The 26091-nt window shown below is 45.9% G+C and overlaps 2 protein-coding genes across 2 annotated transcripts in view; one reads left to right on the forward strand and one right to left on the reverse strand.

Moving 5' to 3' along the window:
* ADORA2B (adenosine A2b receptor) overlaps nt 1-26091 on the forward strand; it is a 68106-nt gene that overhangs the window by 36004 nt on the left and 6011 nt on the right. The gene's annotated exons all lie outside the window — the stretch shown is intronic.
* ZSWIM7 (zinc finger SWIM-type containing 7) overlaps nt 18913-26091 on the reverse strand; it is a 151113-nt gene continuing 143934 nt past the window's right edge. Inside the window, exon 6 of the mRNA XM_029611272.1 lies at nt 18913-19787. The gene's annotated coding sequence lies outside the window, so the exon portion shown is untranslated. The remainder of the gene's footprint in view (nt 19788-26091) is intronic.

Raw genomic sequence — 26091 nt, forward strand, 5'->3', positions numbered from 1 at the left:
ATGAATTTTGCACTCATGTCACTTCAGAGAGTTGTTGTCTCCGCATCACAGGTCTTATCCTACTAGAACCCATTGTAATCCATTTATTCTTGGGTTTCTGGATGTTCTGGGCCAAGTGGAGGAGGGCATCTGGGCAGCACTACTGTGAAGAATGGGTGTCTTTAGGTCATTGGTCTTATTCTACCTGAGCCAATTGTAAACCCTTTGTTTCTGGGTTTGTGAATCTTCTGTGGTAGGGGGGAAAGATTCCTGAATGCTGTAAAGTGGGTGAGGCTTCCTTGGTAGTTGCTAATTCCATTTTTATTGTAGCTAATTCAGCTTTAAGGTGAGCTAACTCCATTTTCATTGAGGAGAGGTGTGAACAAATGGGGCAAGCCCTAAGACCCCAGATGGCTTGCTTAAAGATAAAGGCTCCACAGTTATTACATTGAATAATAGTCATCTTGTTCATTTGATTTGATATGGAACACCTTTAATCTGATAAAGAATTAGCAAAATATCATGTTACCTATTATGTATCCCAGCAAGACTATATTGGAAGTGCAACCTCTGGGGTAGGGAGGAAGGCCTTTTACAGTTGAGATTATCGGTGACCAAATATTCCTTATTCTGAGTACATCTAATCCACTAAAAGTTAGGTTTTTTGTTTGATTTTTTTTCTCAAACCCAGAAAAGCAGTCTACATTGCACATTTTTTGGTTTCAGTTAAAATCTACCCCTCCTAAATTATGCACAATTATGCAATTATACACAAATTCAATAGTAGGCTCAAATATATATTAAATATATTGCTTCAGGCACCCAAGAGGTGAATGTATGCACATTAAATGGGAGCCCAGTTTGGACATAGGTTTTTTTAAGTGCACTTTATTGCATTGGCCTGAGACAGTGAACTTTAAGCAGTCTGGGAGATGAAATGTAAATACTGGCCAGATATTTGGCAGGCCCTCAAAGAAAAATCTTTAGTGTGTGAATTAGAGGAGGAAACACAATTCTGCCATTGTCACCTCTGCAGAACTGGGCTTGAGCCCTGCACAAGGCAATGTTCCCATGCACATGTTGGGACTGCCAGCTGCAGAAAGATTTTCTGATTTCTACCTGGAATCCTGAGTATCTCATCCTCTTACACCTTATCTGTGAATCATTCCACACTCTTCCCTCTCATCTCCCCCTCCCCTACCCCATGCCATGTTAAACTGAAAATCTTTGGTTCACCATCTACTTTTAGTTGCTTAACTTATCTTAGCCAAACGGAAAATCACTTTCCTCTGTCTAAATGAAAAGGCAATGTCTGAGCCATTCTGGGCTATGGAAAAGCTGACTAGTGTCTAGCAGCTCTTGTCTGGTGTCCCTATTATCAACATTACAAAATGGCTTTTATTAAGCATTCTTGTAGATAGCATGTCTGTCTCTGACCTAGTATCAGGAAACAAACTGGCTAGAATGAGCTGAAATTAGAGAGCTTACACTTGGGCACTTAGAAATCCTCACAGAAAAGTTTGTCAGATGTTTCTGGCATCTCTTTTCCTGGTTTTTTTTTTTTTTTTCATGTTCCAGTTGCGATAGCAAAAACTAACAGGTTTTTAATGCACAATAACAGAAAGTGAAGTAGTGTTGGCTTAAAGAACTCTTCTCCCCCCCTCCCCCCAAGTGCATACATAGTGGGACTACACATCCTGTACCTGAAACCGGATGTGTTTTGACGGACTCTTTCTAATTTTATGATAGTTACCCGACTGTTGCGTTCAAGAATAGCCATTGTAATATACAACTTAATTCAAACAGTATGACGTTCTTTAAAACCTAGAGTTGGAAATGGGTCCGAGATGCCACCAGAACCTGGGGGAGACAGTCTGAGAGTGCTAGGGGCTGAAGGACTACCTTGCTCAACACCCATCCAGTCAGCCCCAACGCCCTGAGGTTGGGATGGTGCAAGGTGCCCTGATTCTGGGAGATGAAGTTGGGTGCCATCCCTAGCCGGACGGGTGGCCACACTGATAGGTCCTGCAGAAGCGGAAACCAGACCTGTTGGGGCCAAAAGGTGCTACAAGTATCATGGGCCCTCTGTCCTGTTGAAGTTTCAGTAATGTCTTCAAGAGGAGAGGCAAGGAGGGTAGGCATATAGCAGGCCTCCCCCCCCCCCCCCCCCCCAGTGAAGGGAGAAGGTATCGCAGGCCAGTTGCCTGTCCCCCAACCACAGGGAGCAGAACTTTCTCACCTTGCGATTGTGAGGCGAGGCAAACAGGTCCACAACCGGTGTGCCCCACTGGTGGAACAGTTTGGCTGCTACCTCCGGGTTGAGGGACAACTCGTGAGGTTGGAAGGAGCGGCTTAAGCAGTCCGCCAGTACATTCAGGTGTCCCAGCAGGTACGTGGCTTGCAGGGACATCCCTTGTGACAGGGTCCAGGCCCACACTTGTACCGCCTCTAGTCAGAACAGGAATGAGCCTGTGCCCCCCTGCTTGTTGATGTACCACATCGCGACTTGGTTGTCTGTCTGAATCAGGACTGCCTTGTGCGACAACTGGTCTCTGAATGCCCACAAGGAGTAACAGATTGCCTGAAGCTCCAGGAAGTTTGACAGTGGGCTTTGGAGGTGGTTCAGAGACCCTGCTTGTAGATACCATTCACATGGGCTCCCCAGCCCTGAGGGGCAGCATTGGTGGCGAGGACCACCCAAGATGAAGCAGCTTGAAAGGAGAATCCCCTTTCTAAGTTGGAGAGATTTTCCCACTAGGATAGAGACACTTGCAGAGGGAATGTGACCTCCACCTGAGTCTCGAGGTCCTGGGAAGCCTGTCACCATTGGGACCGCAGGGTCCATTGAGCACTCCACATGCACAGGTAGGCAAGAGGGGTCACGTGGACAGAAGCTGCCTTGTAGCCTAGCAGGTGAAGGAGAAGGTGGGCAGACACCTGCCGGCTGTTTCATTCAAGGGTGACCAGTAAGGCGAGAGCAAGAGCCTGATCCCTGGGCAGAAACTCTCTCGCTTGCATCATATCCAATCAGGCTCCTATGAAGTCCAGTTGGGGAGATGGACAGAGATGAGACTTGGGGTAGTTGATTAAAAAAAAACCAACCCAAAGTCTGTAGTGTCTGCACAGATAGGAATCTCTTGACCAACTAGTTGTCTAGGTACTAGAAGACATGTATCGACTGCCTGAGAGAGGTGGCCACTACCGCTAGGCATTTGGTGAATACACAGGGGGCTGAAGCTAGCCTGAAAGGTAGCACCCTATACTGGTAATGATCCTTCCCCACCACAAAACAGAGGTACTTCCAGTGGCTGGGGAAGATCGCTATGTGAGCGTAAGCCTCTTTGAGGTTAAGGGAGCAAAGCCAGTCTCCTCTTCGGAGTAGGATCAGTGTGCCCAGAGAGACTATCTTGAACTTTTCTCTTGTGAGAAATCTGTTCAACGCCCTGAGGTCAAGGATGGGGCGCAAGCCGCCATTCCTCTTTGGGATGAGGAAATACATCAAATAGAACCCCTGGCTTTGATGGCAAGGGACTGGTTCTACTGCACCTGCTACAAGGAGGGCGGAGAGTTCTGTCCAAAGTATAACCAGTTGGGTGGATGAACCCCACGTTGGACATGAGAGAGATGCCTCTGGGAGCCATCTGAAGTTTAGACGGTACCCCTGATGAATGATAGGACCCAGTGATCTGACGTGATCTCTTCCCAGCAATGGGCGAAGCTCAAGCACTTGCCTCAGACTGGGGGATTTGAAGTCAGGGGTATGGTCAACTGACTTCTGCTCCCTCGCTGCCAGTCAAAAGCCCATGGCCCGGGCTTGCTGGAGTGCTGGCTGGAATCTAGGTGCTTGCTGCTGGCAAGGGCGGCCCATGTAGGCTGGAGGATAATACTTCCTCTGCCTGTAAAAGGGCTTCTGGGATCCTGGCCTAGAGAACTTCCTGGCCGAGGACAGGGTATCAGAAGTGCTAGCGGAAAGCTGTTGAAGGGGTGTCATGATGGTCCTTCAATTGTGCTACTGCATCCTGGACTTTATTCCCGAAGAGGTTTTCACCTGTGCAGGGGAGATCGGCTAGCCTGTCTTGGACCTCCGGCCGGAGGTCTGAGCCATGCCATTCTCCTGGCACTGAAGCCAACCGCAGCCATTGGGCCGCAGTCTTGAAAACATAAGTGGAATGTATCTCATGCTTCCCAGTCTTGAGACCTAGCAGGTCAGTAGTCGAGAAGGCCGCCTGTTGAGGTAGGCCCTCTGCGAAGTCCTGGACCTGTTTCCAGAAATTGCGGTTGTACTAGGTCATATACAGCTGGTAGGTGGAGATGCGGGCCACCAGCATGGCGCCTTAGAAGGCTTTCCTGCCCAAGGCATCCAGCTTCCTGTGCTCTCGTCCCGGAGGGGCTGAGGCATGGGTGTGGGAGCGCCGGTCCTTTTTCAGGGCAGACTCCACGACCACTGACTGGTGGGGGGAGGTGCTGCTTCTCAAACCCACGGCCTATTACACCAAGTAGGTGGACTCAGCCTTTCTATTGACGGGCTCAGGGAACTGTAGCCTAGGGAACACGGTACCAGACTCATCATTCTCAGAGGTCCCGAGCACTGGGATCACTCTGGAGGGCATCGGGGGCCACTGGGGAACAGAGGGTCCCTCGGGCACTGGCTGCATCAGAAGGGCACCCAGGAGGATGTCCAGATGCTCTAGCAGAGGTGCTAGCATCGATGGCAGAGGCATGGGGGCTGGTGGCACCGGCAGCTCAACGCTCTGGAGCGCTTTGAGCACTTCAGATTTCACCCTGCGTTCCAACTACTCCATCAGTCCAGAGTGGCCAGGACTGAGGGAATGGGACAAGGCGTCACTGGCTCTTCCTCAGGTCTCCGAGCACCGGTGTGTGGGGAACACCTAGGACTACTGGGGGCATCGGAGGATGGGGCCTTTGGCTGGTGTCTTTTCGGTGGCGGCCCAGTAGCTGCCGGTGCCACTCTGGAGCCATGCAACAGCAACCAGTGGCGATGCTTTTTGGGGTCTCCCTCTGTGCTCGGCCTGGTCTTTCCCCAGCACCGAGGAAGTGGAAGATCCCAATGTCTGGGAGCAGTGAAATCGAAGATCTATCACAGTTGCTGTGATCCTTGGAGGTACTGGCGAGAGGAACAGCCAAGGGAAGTGTGTCAAGGGGCTACCTGTGACCTCTCGGCATCTGGAGCTGATGCAGGAGTAGAACGAGCAGACTTCGGGGATCCGAAAAGTTCTCCATCTTATTGAGGGATGCCAGACGCCCTTTGGGGGTCATCTGATTACACAGACAGCACCCACGGATGTCGTGCGAAGCCCCCAGGCAGAGGATGCAAACCTCATGCTGCTCCATGATGGACATAGTCTGTGGGTACCGACAACCGGTCGACACCATGAAAAAACACATGGAGTGCGGTCACCATGAGGCGAAAAATCGGGAATCGACCGCAATCTACCACACCAAGGAGATGCAGATTGCGAAGTGGGACTCAACGAGGAAATCGGGGAAAATTTCGAAAGATCGAGAAAAAACAAAATTGAGCTCCACGAACTGTGAGGCAACTGCACTGTGGAAGAGACTGAAGGGGGACCTCGTGTGGATGTGCGGATAGCAGCAGGCTGGGCATGCTCAGTGTGCTGGTCAAAGCTTCTAGAAACTTTGACAAGTTTTCCATGCCGGGCTCTATCCGATGTCACCCACATGTGAGGACTACCATCCTGCTTGTCCTAGGAGAATACCATGCACTCAGGCTAGCGCACAGGTTAACCTGCGGTTGGATGCGAGTTGGACGTGTCAATTGTGAGAGCTTGTTTTCCTACATTAATACTGCATCGGTCTGCTTGTTAGCCTCCCACTGAAAGGTGATCCCACAACAGGTGCCAGCTCTGTGGGTGCAGTTGGTGCTTCAGCACCTCTGATATTGAATAAACGCCTTCAGTGTGTCTGTGAAGGGGTAATCTGTATTGAGTTTAGCACCCATAATCATTTTGAAAATTTGGCTCCCATGGATTCCTCCAGCAAGAACTGAAAGCTAGGCTAGATTAACCATTCTATGACCTTGTCTTAAGAGACTTTGGTAACTGAAAGGTTTACATTTATCCTATCTGCTGTGAAATGTAAAGAGTTCAGACTGGAGTCCCTTCCTTTACTCCATGCAGCCTGTGCTGACTCTTTTCTTCCAATGTTTTAGAAACAGGTGACTAAACGGCTTTCTCCCCAATAAACAGGCCGAAACAGTAAAAATCGCGGGAGAGTGCTCGCTCTCCTGGCGCGCGCACAGGCCATTTTCCTGTGCGCGCGATTCAGTAAATTAATTTATTTAAATTAGGGCCCGCAGTAAAAAGAGGGGCTAGGGACACTAGCGCGTCCCTAGCCCCTCTTTTTTGACAGGAGCGCGGCGGCTGTCAGCGGGTTTGACAGCCGAAGCTCAAATTTGCCGGCGTCTGTTCTCGAGCTCGCTGACAGCCACGGGTTCGGAAACCAGATGCTGGCAAAATTGAGCGTCCGGTTTTCAAGCCGTGGGCAGATTTCAAAAAATTTTTTAACTTTAACTTTTGGGACCTCCGACTTAATATCACCATGATATTAAGTCGGAGGGTGCACAGAAAAACAATTTTTACTGCTTTTCTGTGCACTTTCCCAATGCTGAGAGAAATTAACGCCTATCTTTGGGTAGGCGCTAATTTCTGAAAGTAAAATGTGCGGCTTGGCCGCACATTTTACTTTCTGAATCGCGCGGGCATAACTAATAGGCCCATCAACATGCATTTGCATGTTGCGGGCGCTATTAGTTTCGGGGGGGTTGGACGCGCGTTTTCGGCGCGCTATTACCTCTTACTGAATAAGGGGTAAAGCTAGCGCGTCAAACGCGTGTCCAAATGTATCGGCCCCAAAGAGCAGAGGGGCAGGCCTGCAGCATACAAACTTGTCTAATCCAGCTGCTGTTGATTGGTTTATTAAACATTTTGAATGAAACTTATTGCTGCTCTGGACAATATTTGTATGTGTACTCGTCTCTATTAAGGATATCAGTATACTGGGGCTTGTTAAGGTGAATGGCTTTTCACGGTCCCTAATAAGTTACATTCTGTGTGGAGCAATAACTTAAGATGATGGTCAGGAGAATTTGAAATGAATGCAGATATTTTCTCCCATTTCTAAGTGAGTATTAATGACTAACCATTTTGTCTTAACTATACCAGACTTGAGCAATATCAATCTGGGTTGTGCTGGATTTGTTGCACATTCTGTGATACCCTTTTATTATAAATGAGCTTCCCAGACTACGTCCTTGCAGTCAGGATTGTGGTCTGTATCACTAGACACTTCCCTACAAAACAGACCAAGTTTAGTCCCAAATTGAAGACAGGGGGCATCTTCAGAACCTTGTGAAGGTGGTGTGGGGATTATGTCTGAAATGGCTCTTGGGCTGCCCATAGATTGGAGGGCATTATGAGATGTAGACAAGACACGCATACACGGAACTGAAAAGAATTTCACCCTCTGCAGAACACTGCAACCAAAAATATTTGTTTTAACGGTTAGCATGCAGAGAATGCCTATGGTTACCAGCTACAATCTCTCATTCTGTAGTGCCCTTCTAGGCACTGCATTGTTCTGGAGCAGTGGATGCCTTTCAGGTCGGGGGCAGTGCTGAGGCTTGGTTCTGTATTACTCTATATATACAGCGGCAGTGGCTTTACCATATGATCATCTTAACGTGGGGGTTCTGAAGAAGGTTTTTAGTTGAGAACCTTCCTCATACTTGCTGTATGCATAGGGATCTTCATTTTCAGTTTTTATTTTATTTTTTCATGGGAATTTCAATCTTATAACAAAAAAAAGTAGAAAAATGACTCTTCCACTGATTTTTTGTTTTGTTTTGTTTTAATATTGACATTCCCAGGAAAAATAAAAGAAACTGAAAACAAATGTCCCTGTGTCCACAGCAAGGGTGGCAGTGTGAAGTGAGGTGCTAGGAACCAGGAGACATGGATTCAGATCCTGCTTTGCTTATTGTCACTTTGCCTTCTTTACATTGTAAGCTCCATGGGGAAGGAACTTTACCTCTATGTAACTTGTTTAGGACACTATACAAATGCTGACACTTAAAACTATTTCTGAATTTTTTCAAAAGGGAGAGATTTCACAGGGTAATAAAAATAAAGGAAATCACATTTTAAGACTTCAGTGGATCTATTCTTTCTCAGTCTCCCTCATTTCCTCTTATGGCATCTCAGATGTGTTCCAAATAATATAAACCTACCATCTGCAAACTTAGATATGGGAGAATTGCAGGAGCATTGTACTGATGCAGCTTTAGTCCAAGCAGGATTCTCAAGATACCACCTTATCTGGTTCTTAGCTTTCTCGATAGCTCTTGAACATGGAAAACTTTTCTATCTGTCTTGTTCTCAACATTAGTCCCACTATTTTTTTTTTATAGAAACGAAACAAATGATGGCAGAAAAGGACCAGCAGTCCATTCAGCCTGCCCAGCAAACTTATGGTAGTCTCTGCCACACCATACAAGTCTCCCCCATACTCTTCAGTTTCCTAGACCCTCAAAGTCAGGGCCCTTGTTGCTGTTTCAGTCCAATTCCCTGTTACCTCCTGCTGTTGAAGCAGAGATCAATGATGGAGTTGCATCAACAGCATGAAGGCTTATTTGTTAAGGGTAGTAACCTCCACTCAGTTACCCCCATGCATCTTATTTCAGTTCCATCATCTAGCTTTTAGGGATCCATAGTGTTTATCCCATGCCCCTTTGAAATCTTTCACCATTTTTTGTTTTCACCACCTCCTCTGGAAGGGCAATCCAGGCATCCACCACCCTCTCCATGAAGAAATATTTCCTGACCTTGGTTCTGAGTCATCCTCTCTGGAATTCCATTGTGACCCTAGTTCTAATTTCTTTCCAATGGAAAAGGTTCAAAGTTTGTGCATCATTAAATCCTTCCATGTATCTGAAGGTCTGTATCATATCTCCCCTGCACCTCCTCTCCTCCAGGGTATACAGATTTAGGTCCTTCAACCTCTCCTCATAAGTCATTTGGAGACTCCCCACCATTTTGGTTGCCCATCTGTGGACCGCCTCCAACCTGTCTCTGTACCTTTTGAGATACGGGCTCCAGAACTGAACACAGTACTCCAGGTAAGGCCTCACCAAGGACCTGTACAAGGGCATTATCACCTCCTTTTATTTATTTTTACTGGTTATTCCTCTCTCTATGCAGCCTAGCATTCTTCTGGCTTTATATATTTTTTTAACTTTTTAAAATGCCCACAGCTCTGTTTAAGTTTCTTCTGCTGAGTTCATCTCTCAGCTGTATTCATACTTCAGCAGATCAATGCAGTATCTCCTTTAGATACTGATAAGAACATAAGAAATTGCCATGCTGGGTCAGACCAAGGGTCCATCAAGCCCAGCATCCTGTTTCCAACAGAGGCCAAAACCAGGCCACAAGAACCTGGCCATTATCCAAACACTAAGAAGATCCATGCTACTGATGCAATTTATAGCAGTGGCTATTCCCTAAGTAAACTTGATTAATAGCCATTAATGGACTTCTCCTCCAAGAACTTATCCAAACCTTTTTTGAACCCAGCTACACTAACTGCACCAACCACATCCTCTGGCAACAAATTCCAGAGGTTTATTGTGTGTTGAGTGAAAAAGAATTTTCTCCGATTTAGTCTTAAATGTGCTACTTGCTAACTTCATGGAATGCCCCCTAGTCCTATTATTCGAAAGTGTAAATAAGAGTCACATCTACTCGTTCAAGACCTCTTATGATCTTAAAGACCTCTATCATATCCCCCCCTCAGCCGTCTCTTCTCCAAGCTGAACAGCCCTAATCTCTTCAGCCTTTCCTGATGGGACATGTTTCCATTTTTTCCTTCTTATCCTTGCCAATCATATTATGATTTAGTGTTACAATATGATAAGCCATGTATGTGGACAAATTCCTTGATTAAGAATGGTGATTAGTATAGAGTTCAGCTTTAATCCTAGCCATGACTTCATTAAGACATTGCTTGCCAGGAGAGCCAGACTGATCTATTCAATGTTTTGGGGGAAAACTATAGGAATACTTGAAGGGGTTGGGGGGCAGGCATTATATAGCTGGCTGTCAGATGTTTTTTTTTTTCCCTGTAACTGAGCAAGTAAGGACCAGAGAATAAAGTGTCGTGCCTGGAATCAAAGGAGTTTGTTGTCTGTATGTGAAATGTGGGTAAGGGACCCAACAATTAGTATCTTACCCTTTTGGCCTTGTACTACTGGCAATATAGTGATCTACTGCACAATAACTTTTTAAGTGCTGTAAAATACCAGGAAATGCCAAAATGAAAAAGCCATCAGTGCTTTTATCTGCCATAAAATGTTTGCTTTATTTTGCTGCGGTTATCCTGAGGTAAACAAACAAGAGGATACAGAACAATCCCTAATCCCCTTTTGGGTATTAGGAGCCTATAAACATGTTCTCTACAATTAAAGCCCTGACAATCCTGTCACAGGATATAAAGCCGTAAATGATAGATCAAGAGAGAGCCTTTAGCTAGATCTTGGAACATTTTCCCACCAGCAGCTTTTGCAAGTCTTGATTTTGTTTTTCTAAATAAATCATGTTTGGAAATAAAAGGCACACGGCATGCCTCCATCCTCGGGGCCTATGAACAGTGATCCTCAGATGTACCATAAAAGAAAAGTGGGGTTTGGTCATTTGCTCCAGACGCCAAGCAGCTGCCTGCTCTTTATCATCACCCCAGATAGGCCCATTTAACAAAAGACACTTGTGGAAAGGGACTTTTGTGTTCTGGAATGCTCAGGGATGTTGAATTTTTTGATGATTCTTATGTTGGTCCAATAAATATCGCCGGCCTCAGGGAATGAAGTTTTTAGCTTTCTGTTGCTCGTCTACTTTGGAGTTTCAAAACCAAAGCAAAGATCCATTTGCCATCCAGACATGGGAGCTTCGAGGCCTTTGTTAGTCTTTACTGGCCACTCCCTTGTCTTTCTAGCTCAGATGGTAAAACCTGGTCCTCAGGACCCCCCTCCCCACCCATAGTCAGAATATCCCTAATGAATATGCATGAGATGTATTTGCATACAGCAAAGGCAGTCCAAGCAAATGTCACTCATGCATATTCATTAGGGATTTCCTGAAAACTCAATTGGCTGGGGGGGGGGGGGGGGGGGGGTTTTGAGCACCATTGCTGTAGCAAAAAGGAATTCTATAAAGGGCAGACATCAGTTTCTATAGGGAGCAGGGTAGTATTCTTTCATAAAGAGGGTACAGATGCATGGAACAGTCTTAGTGGAGGTGGTGGAGACCAAAAAAAAAAAAAAAAGGGAGAAGCATTGGGGGGGGGGGGGGGGGGGTGTCTCTGAGGGAATGGCAGGGATTGTAGAGCTGAGTAGTTGTGTGGATGGGCAGACCTGATAGGCTGTTTTTTTTTTTTCTGCAATTACATTTCTCTGTTACTGTCCTGAGCCAAATTTTTTCATATGTTCATCGTTAGGAAGGAAAATACATCTGAAATCCGATTTCTGTTTGCTAAGCATGCAAATCCTAAGTAAAATAAAAGCATTTTTAACTAATCCAGTCCCTTCTGCTACCAGAATTTGGTTTGATTCTTCTGTGCTCTCTCCCTTCTCCTTTTTTGAGAAGTTCCTGGGCCCCTCTGGCCTTGATGTTGGTGTCATGCCAGCATTTCACCTGCGCCGTATGCTCTTTACTGGTGTAGACTACTCCTGTAGCAAAAGTTTTTTTTTTTTTTCCGTGAGCATGGAAACATCTTCCATCTGCCTGTAAGCACTGCATTCACTTATGGTATGAAGTTACAATCTCAACTATGAATCTATAAAATCAATATTTATCTGTAAATTCCAGGGACAGTTATATAAGGGAAGATGAGGTTAAAAGGTGTCATTTAACCCAAGAACTGATTTGTCCTTTGGCATTAAGGGGTTCAGGATTTTTTTTTCCTTTCGACAGCAGTGCTTATTCATTTATGGATGATAGTTGTGATCCCTTTTTCTCAATAGTTGCTGAATGTTTGCATTATCTGCCAGAACTGGCATGTGTACAGCCTGGTGGTACAATGTAGGGAGGAACAGCAGCTTTGTAGTTTTCATAGCAAGCAGGAATTCTCAGCAGCCCCAGGAGATTTTTGGGACCACATGGTTTCTACTTCGTACATCCAGGATGTTCTGCCTGGTGGCTCTTTAATTCTAACTGCTCTTCAGATGGTGACTTGTATACAGTTACCTGTTAAAATATTGTAATTTATTTTAGCTTATAACCAAAAACAAGAAGTCTGCTGAAACATGCAAGATTGCTTATGCAATGAAACTAAAATTCTTGGATCTGTTCATTAGAATAAGACCACTTACACTGTTAAACATTAAAGCGCGAATTTTAAAAGCCCTGCGAGCAGTAAAACCAGGGGTTATGTGCATTGCTGGGCCCTGTGCACGCTGAGCGCATTTTCAAAAGGGCCCAGCCATGCGCATAACTCCCAGTACGCGCAGAAGTGCTGGGATATTGAAAGGGGGCAGCCAGGGGGCGAGATCTGGGTGGGCCAGACAGCGCGAGCCGGCGGCCACACGGAGTTTACTTCTGCGCCGGCAGAGCGGTAAGTATAAAAATAAAACAAATTGGGGATAGATAGGGTTAGTTTAGGGGTCAGGGAGGAAGGATAGGGGTGGGGAAGTTCCCTCCCAGTCCATGCCAATAAAATGGCCTTACTTGCGTCACTGCGTGTCATTTTAAAAAATTCGACTCCCCTCCCCGCGGATGCCACTTGCCCACACACACGCGCACATGGATATTAAAAATCCAGCACACGTGCGTGCGGGAATCCTATTTTATAACGTGTGCGCTGACGCGCGTATGTTATAAAATAGCCGCGTCCATGTGCACGTGCCGGGAACCACAACGCATGGTTTTAAAAATCCACCCTTAAACTGGGAATCAGGACAAATAAAAAGGTTCTAAGATTCAACTTTTTATTTCTGATTTCTCATTCTTGGGAAAGAGACATGCTTTGTGCCTGGAGGCTGCTCACACTTGGTCACTTCTGTCCTTAGGGGTTTGATAAGCTTAGGGTGCTGATGAGAATCCAGCACGAACACCAGCATGGACAATTGAAAAGGAGCCAGGCCTAGCCCCACCTGTTGCCCTTTGGCTCTGAAGACATACGGGCATTTTTACTTGCACTTGGGACATTTCAGTCTCCTTATTAGTGGTATTTGTAGGGCTGTTGCATTAGCAATCAAGATCACATTGGAATGCATTGTGAAATCACTGTGACATCCTTTTAGATGAACGTTAGCGGTATTTGGACCTCAAAACTGTTACCTCTTATTGTAAAGAGAGCACATAAGATGTCTGCATGTCTGCATGTCTTCATTCAAAAAAAAACTTAAAACCTGGCTCTTTAGCCAAGCTTTTCCAGGACCATGATCATCATTTTTTCCCCTCCAACCAGCAAGAACATATCTTCTTCACAAACCCCCATTTTCCATACCACTACCTACTTCGGTATCTAATCTCTTGCTGCAGGACACTTGAGACTTTCTCACTTATACGTTATAATTTTTATGCTCAATAAGACCTGTCAACTTAATTGTTTAAGTCTTTTTTTTTTTTTTTTTTTCTCCTTTATCTTTTGGTCATCAATGTTACAACGTTATTGTTAAATTTTGAACTTATGTACACTGTTCCAAGTTTCATAACCTTGTTCTATGTAATGCCTTTTGGCAATTTTCATGTTCTGTTTCAATGTAAACCGATGTGATCTTTATTTCATATAGGAACACCGGTATATAAAAATCTAAAAATAAATAAATAAATAATGCTCTTTCTGCTGTTAATTACTATATAACATAGGTTCTGCTTTAGTTGGCGCATGTGCAATTTGCATATTTTACTGTGCTCCACCCTTTATAAATCAGCTGCCAACTTTCTGATCTACATTCTACGAAGCAGTGGGAGAACCATCTGTAGCTGGTTGAAATTTTCCAAAATGCCCTGGGCATCTTTGGCCACCACTTTTCCTTTTCCAGGAAGCTAGGTTGTAAGTTCAGAAAGCCCCAGGACATGCTGACTGCACTGCAGAATCCACAGTGAGGCAATAAAGAAGCTGGGACTGTAAATTCTGCATCCACAAAGGGTCCCCATAGATATATCCACCGAGAACAGGAAGAACCACCACTTGTAACATTCCTAGGATTAGATCTGATTTGTTTCTAGTAATATGGAGGAAGCTGTGGGTGCAGTATTGATTTGTTGGTCTTGAGCCTAGCAAGCAAGTTTGACATATTTGTTGCCACATGCAATGTTCTCTCCTGGCAGTCTGCATACTGTGGATGAACCAATCTGTGGTCCCACTTTAGGTGAAATGACATTGTCAGCGACATTTCACTTAAGACTTATGTGGTGCACTGCTTATGATAAACTGGGGCCCAATGGGAAGTTGCTTTTATGACCTGCTGAGAACCTGAACCTTGTGAATTTATTACATTGTGTTCCAGTTCTCCAGGGCATAGTCTGATAATAGGACTAGGGGGCACTCCATGAAGTTAGCATGTAGCACATTTAAAACTAATAAGAGAATTTTTTTCACTCAATGCACAATTAAGCACTGGCATTTGTTGCCAGAGGATGTGATTAGTGCAGTTAGTGTATCTGGGTTTAAAAAAAGGTTTGGATAAGTTCTTGGAGAAGTCCATTATCTGCTATTAATCAAGTTGACTTAGGAAATAGCCACTACTATTACTGGCATCAGTAGCATGGGATCTACTTAGTGTTTGGGTACTTGCCATGTACTTGTCGCCTGGATTGGCCACTGTTGGAAACCGGATGCTGGGCTTGATGGATCCTTGGTCTGACCCAGTATGGTAACTTCTTATGTTCTTAAAGGAACTTTTGAGTAAAGTAGTGCTTTACCTGAAGAACTAGCTCTTTAACAAACTATACAACTGATATACATATAAATTGTGCTTACATTTAGTGCATAATTTTTTGCTCACAAGGAGAGGCATGTAAAAGGGGGGGGGGGGGGAGTCCGGTTGGGATTTACATTCACCTTCAGTCTGATGCAATATCCGCACAGAAAAAACAGGCGCTCCATGATTGAGTGCCTGTTTTCCTAATCCTTGCCCATCCCCCTCTCCCGGGCGTGCAATGCAGTAGGCTAATGAGCTGCTGTGTTAGAGGCGCTAGGGGAAATTGTGCACCCCTAGTGTCTCGAAACATCAGGCGCCCAGGAGAAGTGACTGTGTGGGTTAGGAAAATGGACGCTCAATTTTACGAGCATCTGTTTTTCATAACCCATGCACACCCATGGGTTAGGAAAATGGACATGCTTAAAATTAAGCATCAGTTTTCCTAACCTGACCACCGCTTTTTTTTTTTTTTCACATTGCTGCTTTCTGTGGTAACAATCTATGGGGGTGCGCCCAGGTGAAACTAGACATGATCCTTACAAATTAAGAAATCGTTTTCAAATGTCCAGGTAGGTGGGCATCTTACCTCCAGTCATCAAAAGAGAGTATAGTTTTATATGTCCCCTTCTCTGCTTTGGCTCTTATATTAAAGTACCAACTTTTCTAAAAAGCAAATGTTGCTTACCTGTAACAGGTGTTCTCACAGGATAGCAGGTTGTTAGTCCTCACATATGGGTGACATCACAGGATGGAGCCCAATCATGGAAAATCTGTCAGTTTCCAGAACTTTGACTGGCCCCTTCTGGGCATGCACAGCATGGCACTAACCTTGCAGCCAGCAGGGTCCCCCCTTCAGTCTTATTTAAAAGCTACAGTCAGTGCCGAAAATAAAATAAAAGTTACGAACCCAACACCGCGGGGCAGCAGGCGGGTTTCGTGAGGACTAACATCCTGCTGTCCTGTGAGAACACCTGTTACAGGTAAGCAACATTTGCTTTCTCACAGAACAAGCAGGATGGTAGTCCTCACATATGGGTGAGTATCGTGCTTTCGTTGGCCGGAGCGCCTGTCAATTTGGGCGCTCCGGCCAATGAAAGCACATAGACGGGTGCGCGTGACGCACGCCGTGACATCACGCGCGCCCGTCTATGTGCTTTCATTAGCTGGAGTGCCCAAATCGGGCGCTCAGGCCAACGAAAGAACGCTTCGCTCCGCTCGTACTGGAGAGGGCACAGAACAGTGGGCTCTCACCTCACGTCGAGCCAGGAGAACCGGGACCTGCGCGGGGGGGACGGGACGCTGCAAGCCGCTTCACAATTTGGCCGAGCCAGGAAGGAAGGAAGGATTGGGGTGGATGGAGCCCTAGCTCTGTGGCTGCAGGTGGAGAATGTGAATACAAGGGGGAATGGATATGGAAACTTGTGCCAGACTGGACAAGTTGCTTTAATTGGTGGCCATTGTACTGCTGTTGCCGAGCCAGGAGAACCTGGACCTGCGCAGGGGGGACCGCTGCGAACCACTTTCGCCGCCGGCTGCCCCCTCCGGAGGGCGGCAGAGAAGGGAAGGGGCTGAAAAGCAACAAAAGGTAAGAAAACAACAAAATAATGTCGAGTCACTTCGGGAGGAGGGGATTTTAGGTTTTTAGAGGTTTCCTTTTGGGGGAAAGTTTGCCATCTACCATTACCCCTGCCTCTAACGCAGGGGTAAGGGTAGGCGGTAAGTTAGCAGGTTAAACGCGGGGCAAAATGGCAGCGTAAAATAGCGATAGTCGGGGCGCGCGTTACTGTATGGGAGGGAATAGCTAATTCGATCGTTTACATCTAATATACATGCCGCGTGCGGAAGGGGTTACCCGGTGATTTAAAGAGGCGGTAAGAATGGGTTAAAGGGGATAGTGTATCGCGAGTTGGACTAACGTGGCCGAAAAGTGAGTAGAAAGCGGGTTAGGAGCAAGGTAACCGCGGCCCCACTTTACTGTATCGAGCTGTTTATGGGGGTCTGTGATAGACATAGTGCGGGTACAGTCCAGGCACCGACGGAACCCCGACGCCAGGGCCATGGAAAAAATCAAGCTGCGGTACGGTTGACGGCCAGTAGGCCGCGAGAGCCAAACTTGACGTAAATCGGGTAAAAACTTACTGGAGTACCACGGTCTGAAAAAAGTTAGAGGGACCCCTGTGGGGCAAACTAACTTTTAGTAATTCCGTGAGGAAAATTCCTATCAGGAATCTCTGTAGAGCTCCTTTACTGCAAGGTAGTTACTGGGCGGAAAAAAGAAGACTGAAGGGGGACACCTGCTGGCTGCAGGGTTAGTGCTATGCTGGGCATGCCCAGAAGGGGCCAGTGAAAGTTCTGGAAACTTTGACAGAAGTTTTCCGTGATTGGGCTCCATCCTGTGATGTCACCCATATGTGAGGACTACCATCCTGCTTGTCCTGTGAGAACAGGGGAATATATGAAGGAGGTGTGATCAGAGTGGGGAAGGCCTTTGCTTTAAGCATCTGTTTCAGCCTGAGGAAAGGAATTATTCCCCAAAGCTGGTCAAGACATCTACCGTGTTTCCCCGATAGTAAGACACCCCTGATAGTAAGACGTAGTGGGAATTTTAGGGGGGTCGGCTAATGTAACACATCCCCCGAAAGTAAGACGTACCTGTCATTTAAAAAAAAAAATATTTTTAAATACCTGTCGGAGGGCCGCGTGGGTCCAGGCGGCTGGCGGCGGGAGGTCGCGTGTTAAATCTAGGCCGCGGGCGGGTGGGCGCTTGTTCCAGGCGGCGGGGGCGGGTGGACGCGCGTTAGTTCGAGACGGCCGGCGGGTGGTCGCGTGTTAAATCGAGGCAGCCCCCACCGGCAGTGAATGAATGCACGCCTGTGCGACCCGGCCTAGATTTAACACGCGACCACCCGCCGCCCGCCGGCCGTCTCGAACTAACGCGCGTCCACCCGCCCCCCCCCCCCCCCCCCGCCGCCTGGAACAAGCGCCCACCCGCCCGCGGCCTAGATTTAACACGCGACCACCCGGCTCCCGCCGCCAGCCGCCTGGACCCATGCGGCCCTCCGACAGGTATTTAAAAATAATTTTTTTTTGAACACAAGTTTTTTTTCCAATATAAGACATACCCTGAAAGTAAGACATAGTGGGACTTTTGGTGGTAAAAAGAAAGTAAGACGCTGTCTTATATTCGGGGAAACACGGTATCTAGTCCAATAAAAAAAGGTATCACCTTATATACTTTTGCTGTTTGACCTTTTTATTTTTGGGAAGCAGAATTCACTAAAAGGATTTATAGTAAGGGTGACAAATTTTTGTTAGGCTGATAAAAGTAAGAGGTAAAAGACCAGTGTGATTTTTTTTTTTTCAAAGAGGTAGCTGAAAACATAAGACAAAAAGATTAGCACTGAACAGTATAAGGGATCTTAGAGGACAGGGAGTAATATCTGCTAAAGCTGAAAGAAGCAGAGGGGAGCTAGTTAGGGATAGCAAAGGTGCACGGGGAAGAAGTTAACGCAGCAAAGCGAGAGGACTTTTTTTTTTTTTAGGGATCTCTGTGAAAGGCAGGAAGGTGGCGGTTATAAGACCGAGTGGAGAAAAGGACCATGCAGAGGGTGACAAGAGAAAAAGTGGACATATTAAACTTTTGTTCAGTTTTCACTGCAGAAGGGATCTGGAGGTTGGGGGTTCCCTATTGTAGTGGGGCAAATGATGTGGCATTTAGAAGAGAGAGGCTTTGTGTAGAATCAGCAGAATTGAAAGTGGGGCTGGATGGGCTGCATCTCAGGATATCAAGGGAGCTCAGAGAGGGTCCATCCTAACTGCTGAAGGATCTACTCATTAGGTTCTGTGGAAAGGAGCAGATGTCTTTCTTCACAAGTAACATAAATAAGTTTGCCTTGTTTGAATTATTTTTTCTCAGCAGAAAGGACCTTCTACAAAAGGTCATGCTATGATGTTCCAAGGAGGAAGAATTAAGAGTAACATTGGAAAATATTTCCCCACTTTTATTTACTTAATGTATTTATAGGCCGTGGCTTACAATAAAAAAACCCAAAACAAAAACATAATCGCATAAAAACAGATCAAAACAAATCCTGCTAAACAATAAAACTCTTGCCATGGTACTCATCACAGCATGCTCTGTTAGAGTGACATATATTGAATAAGTTGAAAGCTTCCATGAAAAGAAATGTTTTAAGCTGTTTTTTTGAAGGTTGGAAAGTTAGATGTTTTAAGTGTGTCGGGGAGAGTTCCATGACTGAGCCTGAACCAGCAAAAGCTTTTTTTCAATAGCGGACAGATAAGACATAGCCAGATAAGTATCAATTTAGGTGGAGATATTCAGCTGAATATCCCATCTAAGATAGCTGGATAAATCTATCCAGTTAACTTAGAAAGTCAGCTGTTTTGAATATCGATCCACTGTTTTGACTGCAAAATGTATTGATGGGCAGCAGGAAACCCAAGTTGGATCTTTCTTTGTTGGCTTGATATCCGGGATTATGGAATTTTTGTTATGTCTAGCAACTACCATGTATTTCAGAGCCTGGATCTCATGACTTAGTGACAGATTTTCAAGGTCAGATGTTGCTTTGTTAAGTATGTCATCAGAATTCTTCAAGGAAAAGAATCAGTTACTCATGTGACAATTGTGGTCCAGCGCAAAAATGTAGTCCTGTTCTTCTATGGCATGCCAGGATCAACTTCTACTTTTTATCTCCTGATTGTGTAGAAGACAGCCAGCAGTGAATGGCCTGAAAATCCTCATTCTTTCTTTCACAAGACATGATATCTTCTGCTGCCATGATTAGAATACATATGTCATTCTGTTAAAGGCAGGCCATGGTGTTGCTGTATCCTATATCACAAAGAAGGAATGGATGAATATGTAGGAAATCCAATGTTTGTTATAGTGTCAGACTGGAGTATCATTAGTAAAGCAGAGTTGCTTCCATTTAACAGGTGTTCTCAGAGGACAGCAGGGAATGCCAGTCAACATGGCTTGACATTGGATAGAGCCTGGCCTGGGAAACATGTCAAATTTTAGAACTTTGACTGAGCCTCTCTAAGCATGCCCAGCATACCCTATACCATGAATCCACATGGGGGGGGTCCTCTCAGTCTTATAACAGAATTGAGGGTTTTAATTAAAAATACCCATGAAATTAAACCCAACTCACCAGGGTGGTGAGTGGGGTTCATGAGGACTGACATCCTGTTGTCCTCTGAATACCTGTTACAGGTAAACAACTCTGCTTTCTCCATGGAGAAGCAGGATGGCAGTCCTCACACATGGGTGAATCTCTAGCCACAAGCCGCTCCCTCAGATAAGAGGACCAATAAAATGCCAAAAAAGTGCTGGAGGCACAACAGGTTTTGTTGGTAACAAGGGGGGAAGGACACCCTGAAAATATGGACTGGCCATACCTGATGTTGCATCAACCATCCCTAACTTAACAATAATGCGATGTGAATGGGCGGTGAGAACTCCGTCGCAGCTCTGCAGATCTCCTCCATGGGGACTGCTTGCAAGTGGGCCACCAATGCCACCATAGCTTGAACAGAATGAGCCTTGACATAGCCCCCAAGATTCAGTCCTGCTTGGGCATAACAGGAGGAGATGCAGTCTGCTGGCCAACTGGCAAGCATCTGCTGGCCAACAGCAATCCCCAGCCTATTTAAATCAAAAGAAATAAAAAAGTCGGGTGGACTGTCTATGGGCTTCTGTCTGCTCCAGATTGGCCAAGGCTCTCGTGCAGTCCAAACTGTGCAGGGCTTGTTCACGTTGGTGCAAATGGGGCCTGGAAAAGTGTTGGCAGGACGATGGACTGGTTAAGAGAGAAATTAGTCAACACCTTAAGTAAAAACTTAGGGTGGTCTTGTGCATACACCTTATATAAAACAATTATGTAAGGTGCATAAGGCCTGGAGCTCGCTGTCCCTGTTTGCTGAAGTGATCACCACCAAAAATATGACCACCTGGGTCAGGTGCTGGAAAAACAGTGAAAACTGCAAAAAAGATTCAATTACCTGTGACCACAAGGCCTGTGGGGTATAATGACATGCTCAGGCAAAGTGCTCTACATGTGAGGATCATTGATGTCACCCATGGGTGTGAAGACTGCCATTCTGCTGCTGTTTCACATTTGTTTTCATTGTCTGGGTGCTGATTCAGGGTAATGTTCTATCAAAAGTACAATGTCAATAGCAAACTGAGTTTAATGTCTAGTTAGTGATACACCAGTAATCTAATCGTGGATTATAAGCATCAGATGCTCGGAGCCTCTATTCTGTGCTAGCATCTGCTGAGTAACTATTACAGTTAGTGCATTCCCCATCTCTATACCTTTCACTTGGTGGAGGGAGAGAATATCACTGCTGGCAGCACAAGGATGCTTTAAGCCGTAGTAAGAGCAGCTTAGTGTTCAAGGGGTTTCCCAAACTGCCTAGAACCCTAGATCAAAACTTACTATTCAGTCAGAAATGTTTTGTTTTACAAATGCATGTTGTAAGCCATGGGTAGGCAACTCCGATCCGTGAATGCCACAACAGGTCTGGTTTTTGGATATCCACAATGAATTTGCATGCACTGCCTCCTCTATTTTGCAAATATAGCTCATGCATACTTATGATGGATATCCTGAAAACCAGACTCCTCTGTGTGGCACTCTGAGTTGCCCACCCTGTTCTAAGCCACTTTCTGATCCCATCTTCCCCTCATGAACCAAAGTAGTATCCAAGTCACTTATTCTAATTAAAATTTGGCATCCCCAACAGTTGATTGGCTGTGCATTATTCTTCAGACCGCTATAGCACTATGCAGGAGCAATTTATGCCATGTCAGACTGCAAGGCCTCTCAGACAGGCTAGAAGAAAAGCATGTTGATTAAACAATAGGTGGACACATTTTTCTCATGACTGGAAGTTCATTTTATACAAGATCAAAATTTGTTAAATAACAGAGGAGACTGGCTGCAGGGGAACCTGTCAAACTTGAGTTATCGTAGAAGAGGGCAGGAAATGACCAGACATCCAGCCAAGAATATATCACCTCCAGCTCACAAGCCTTCTCTTAGCATAAAGCATACCTGAAGAGCTCTGCTGGACTGAAGGGATTTTCTACTTGCTCTTCGTTACTAGTCTGATTCTACCTGCTAATTCAGTTTTTTTATTTTTGTTTTGTAATATAAAGCCAGAATTACCCTAAAATCCAAAAAATTGACCCAGGGTTCTAAGCACTTTTTATTCAGTTTTACAGCTAAATTTGGAGAGTCAAAAGGCAACTGAACAACATCTGCAGTGAAAAATGAAACCCAATGTTTAGAGAGGAGATGGATTGTATTTGTAATTTAGTATCTCATCTGACAGCTGAATTTCTCCGCTGCAGTTTCTCTTGCTAATTCATTATTTCTTCTGTTTTTCCCCACCCTTGCCTGTTTGTTTGTACGCTGCCTATACTTGAGTACCTATTCAATTTATCAAAGAGGCTTATGTACTAAACTGAACATTTTTGCACACGTTGTGTTTTTGTGCACTATTTTTTTTTCTATGCATGTAAATAAGTACTACAGAAAGTTTTGTCAGATGTAGTTATTTTGTGAATTGTTATATTGTTTTGCCTACTTATTTCAGTCTGACAATTTTTTATAATTAGTTGTATTATCATGCTAATATTCTCTACTCTGGAAAGGGTGGCCTATATATGGAAAGCAGAGTTGCTTACCTGGAACAGGTGTTCTCCAAGGAAAGCAGGATGTTAGTCCTCACACATGGATGACATCAGATGGAGCCCGGCATGGAACTTTGATCTCAAAGATTCTAGAACTTTCAGAAATGCCCTTCTTGAGCATGTGCAGCTGTAGTTATCATCCTGCCCCCTAGGCAGAGTCTCTCAGTCTATGATATAGCTCATATAAGGAGAAACCAACGCGCAGAGGAGGCGGGTAGGTTTCGTGAGGACTAACATCCTACTGTACCCTGTTACAGGTAAGCAACTCTGCTTTCTCAGAGGATAAGCTGGAGGGTAGTCCTCGCACACGGGCGATGCCCAGGCTATAAGCTGTCTGAGCAGCACAAAGCGGGAAACCACACTATGCTGAAAGCACCACCTCTCTCCCTTTTGCCTGTGAGGCAGCCGACCCACAAAGGGGGTCTGGGCAGGAAAGGAGTTGGGTTCTACAAAAAGAAAACCATAGAACAGAGACAAAAAACCCCAATGTGCACAGAGGCAGCCAAGGCAGGGGGAGAGATGCGAGTGCCAGCAAGAAACATACTCCGCATCACGGAAAACATTACAAGCAGGGTTTCAGATCAGTAAACCCTGACAGTAGGTCTAGATCCTCCTGCATACAGGAAAAAGTCTAGAGATGCAAATGAAAAAATCTTGGATGAAGACCGCATAGGCTGCTTTGGTGTTACAAGACAAACGAAAACCCAACTGGGCTTGAGAGCATCACAGAAAACCTGCGGTCCACTGGCATCTGAAGGACAGAATGCATCCACAGAAGTGCGCCTATGTTTGGCTGACAGGCACAATGGGCAAAAACCCCCAAACAATGCTTGGAAGAATAATCTGCAGCAGCAGCAGGGTGCGACAGACCCTCTGTGCCAAAGTACCAGACATAGCTGACCAAACAGGACAGCATCAACAGTTTCAGGGGATGAAAGGCAATCCCTGAATGGGATCACTAGGCCCAAACCTCCAAGCAGGTAGATAAGTTAGGCCTGAAGCTCACCCACACTGCATCCTGTCAAGGGCAGAGCTATCCAGGTGAACAGGAAGGCACTTTGGACAACCTAATGAAGTGAGAAAAGCTAAAGACAGTACCAGCCAGAACTTGGTGAAAATCTAGGGAAAAAGTGGTGTCTTTCCCTGTAGGCATACACTTAAGATATACCATGAATGCCCTAGCTTTTCTTCCCTTCCCCTCGACGTTCCAACTGGAAGTTGGAAGGAGCGAAAAACAGAGGCAGACCGCTGGATGGCAGGGGTAAGAACAAGTCACTAGGTTGTATATCTCAACCCCAAGCGAATAACTGTTAATACCAGTAGGGAGTTACCCACTGAGATAGAGCCCTCAGCCTGCTTGGAACAGCTGAAACAGAGCAAATCCCCCAGGGGAAAACAAAAAATCTCCAAGAGACAGTGCAAACCTCTGTCTAACAGGATTTCTTCATTGGCCTGGAAACCCTAATGGTACCAGCGCAGGGTCAGTGTGATCTCAGAACAGACTGCCTACAAATTTGGCTTAGGTATTAATACCTCCGCCATGATTACATATACTTCCCCAACCAAGGAAGCACACGGTCCAGTAAATGGAACAACTGTTGCATGAACCAGGACTCCCCTGTCCGCAAACAGGGTTATCCCTAGAATGGGGATGTATAGTTTGAAAGCCACTGCAACCAAAGAGTAACACCTCTGTTGTGGGGTGTCCCTCATTCCCCCACTCCCTCAGCCATGGATATGGCGATAGAAGAACGAGGGACACCCCTTGTTAAGAGTGGATGACCAGGCCTCCAGAGGGGGACCCATAAGGGTCATGCTGGAAACCGTCATATCTCCCCTTCCTGAAGGAACAGAAAGCAATGGGATTTGGTGCCTCGTGATCCTGAAAAACCTTAACTCTCCAGATGAGTTGTTAGTCACTGATCGCTGAGGTTCAGAAGTGACCAATCTGCCACTTGCAGCTACCCTCAGATGGGGCAGCAAAAACGGTCCAATGATTGCCACTGCTGTCGCCTGGTCCTGATCTACAAGGAGATGCACCGATTCTATCGAGGCTCCAGTTTGGTGATAAACTAAGGGCTTCCCCACAAAGGGGATTTCTAACACTGGATGGGTCGAAAGACATTCTTCTGAGGAAGGAGAAGACTCCTGACACTATCCTCCTGCTATCCACTCCCATAGGAGTTCAACCAGGGACGCAGTCTTAGGTCAGTCCTGTGGCTGCAGCGCACAGCCTGTTGTGCTCACCACGATGAAAACATACACACCCATATAGTACAGGGCAACTGGAAGAATACTGCCCTTTGTTGTAAAAGCATGCTGACTAGTACTCGTACAGTGATATCCCATCCTACGGATGGAAGCTACCTACGAACCCACTCACTATGCTTGTGGGTAGAATCCCCTGGCACAGCAAGGACTGAGCACCAACAGTCTGTGGCAGTGCACTGCCAAAAAGCAATTGCAGAGTGTGTGATGACGCCTTGTCGCCAGACAAGGAAGCAGATACCTTGACGTGACTATGGCAGAACCCTGGCATGGCTGTATACTGCACAGATAGAGAGAATGCCACCTGCCAGCACTGAGGCACTTTGAGTAGATGCCCTGTTCCAGTCTGTGAATGGTGTGCTCCACTGTCACACGAACTTCCAATGGAGTGGATAGGAACAGTATGCCGATGGCTCCCCAGTACCACTGGGACTCTGATTTGATGTCTCCTCCATGGTACCCCCAATACCTGATGATGCTCCAAGAGGCTGGACATAGCCCTTGAAATTGCATCAGGAAAGGCACACCACTGTTTCCCTCATAGAACAGCAGCAGCAAAGTTCATGCGTCTATCAATGCCTCTGGTGCTCTGCAGCATCTGACCATGTCTACTGGTGCCTGTAGGACCCATAGCACTCTGCTTGCATATATGATGGATCGAATCAATGACACAAAATGATGCTGCACCCAGGGCTTCAGTGCTTGACTCTGTTTGGTATATAGCGCCATCCCCGGCACCACAGGCGTCCACGGATATCAACAGACTGGCAGCATTGATAGAGAACCCAGTGCCTGAAAGCATTGATGGATTGGCAACACTGAGGATGCCAGAAGGTGCCTCAGGAAGAGGCTCTGCAGCCCCAACATGCCTCATCATGAATGCCCAAAGGAACCGATGACTGCCAGCACCATTGACTGTTTCCTTCAACTTGCCTATATGTGGGAGGGCCACACTAGCACTCATTAGCACCGATGATGCATGAAGCCATGTGAGGCCTTCGATTGCCCCCACCCCTGAAATCAGCATCCATGGTGCCTGATAGCCATAGGCCAGTTAGGGGACAGCTTAATGCCTCATCTGGACATTGCCTCTGACAGCGGAACACTGTGAAACATAGAAACATAGAAATGACGGCAGAAGAAGACCAATCAGCCCATCTAGTCT

Source organism: Rhinatrema bivittatum, chromosome 8, assembly GCF_901001135.1.
Source record: "Rhinatrema bivittatum chromosome 8, aRhiBiv1.1, whole genome shotgun sequence".
In the NCBI taxonomy this organism is placed as follows: domain Eukaryota; kingdom Metazoa; phylum Chordata; class Amphibia; order Gymnophiona; family Rhinatrematidae; genus Rhinatrema; species Rhinatrema bivittatum.